Here is a 1,863-nt window from a genome sequence, read left to right on the forward strand (position 1 = left end):
CATGACAAATACACTTTGATTTGATTTTGTTAAGGTATGTAGAAGCTGGTCAATTGAGCAAGAAAACACGTTTACTGTATTTGGCCATCAGTCTTCACAAAACAGGTCATTAGTCCACTGTATCTTTCAATTCCCTTGACAACTATTTAGCAACCTGTGAGACCAGGGAAGCTGAAACAAAAACAGAGGTAGCCCATGATTGCTGTCTCTCGTTAGACCAATTGAAGGGTTAGTCCCAGGGAGGTACAAAATGTTATTAGGCTTAATGGTTTCCCTTCAGACTGGTCTGATATGAATGATGCAACCATATCAAACTGGGCCTAACAAGAAGTTTGCTGCACCAGAAAGGTACTCCAAACACATTGTTGATCATATTATGTTGACCTGTGACCTGAGAGAGAAAATACTGATATGGTCAAGATTATGTAAAATTATTTTCACTCTCCGGTCTTGATCTGCTAAGAGAATAGAAAATACAGACAGTTTAGTTGCTAAGGTTCCTAGATTCTAAAAGCCACTTCTATAGCCACAACAATACAGGTTGGTTGCATACGCATTTCCATTGATGAGAGGAGAGGTCCCTGATGCATTCAAATTATATTTATTACTCACGATTCCAGGTGGCTATTTGTAAAAAAAAAAAATTGTAATCCACATATGGTTTAATGAATAATAATAATATAGTGAGAGTGTCAAGGACAGGGTCTGCCATGGCAACCCCGGAGCAATTACACATTACAAGTGATATTAATCAGGGGCGGTTCTAGGATTCGAAAGACATTGTGGGCTCATTCTAAAGCCAGTAGGGAGGTTCAGGGGAATTTTCCCCCGCCAATAAATAAGGAATTTCAACAGTCAAATGCATGAATTTGGTGCACTTTGATGTTAACATTGAGAGATTAGAACATTGAGAGATTAGATATTTTTCAGGTAACTTGCACCTTCCCACCTGCAACAGCAGACAAACACTGCCAGTACTCAATTACAGTTGCTACTGCGGGTCTCTCTACTCTGGAACACTCTCTACTCTGGAAAACATACATCTTCAGTATATTGCCAAAAACAACTTCAAACAGACTCTGACCTTTCCAATGAGCCAAATTGATTAAAGAATCCCACAGTACGCTCACTCACTCACTCACTCACTCACTCACTCACTCACTCACTCACTCACTCACTCACTCACTCACTCACTCACTCACTCACACAGTGCAGTAATTAGAATCCATAGAGCAGCTTTAAGTGATAGCCTACTGTGGGCTCACCCCTCCTTTTCCTCTCTCCATCACTTTCTCTGTGTCAACTGTTGCTGTCTCTCTTGTCTGCCCTCACTATTCTATGTTGCTGTCCCTTGTCTACCCTCTCTTGTACTGTGTTGTTTGTAAAAATTGCTAAAGTAAACAATTGTTTTAATAGTAATTTCAGGCTTTTCACCTCACCTGTAAATTCTTTGTAAACCATGTTTAATAACCTCTTGGCAATAGGGGGTGGTATTTGCACTTTGTAATAATTTCGTTCCCAAATTAAACTGCCTCGTACTCAATTCTTGCTCGTACAATATGCATATTATTATTACTATTGGATAGAAAACACTCTCTAGTTTCTAAAACCGTTTGAATTATTTCTCTGAGTGAAACAGAACTCATTCTGCAGCACATTTCCTGTCAGGAAGTGAAATTTCTGAAATCGAGGTCCCTGTTCTAGGGTCAGTTTATAAGTCCCCATGTAAGCTATGGGGCTACATGCACTGCATACGCCTTCCTCTAGATGTCAGTAAGCGGTGAGAATTTGAATGGAGTGGATTGCACCATCTGGGGCGCTATAAAAGGTCATGGAACGGAAGTACCGTTCTTTTCAACGGGG

The sequence above is a fragment of the Salvelinus namaycush genome, unplaced genomic scaffold (assembly GCF_016432855.1).
Source record: "Salvelinus namaycush isolate Seneca unplaced genomic scaffold, SaNama_1.0 Scaffold1026, whole genome shotgun sequence".
Lineage (NCBI taxonomy): Eukaryota > Metazoa > Chordata > Actinopteri > Salmoniformes > Salmonidae > Salvelinus > Salvelinus namaycush.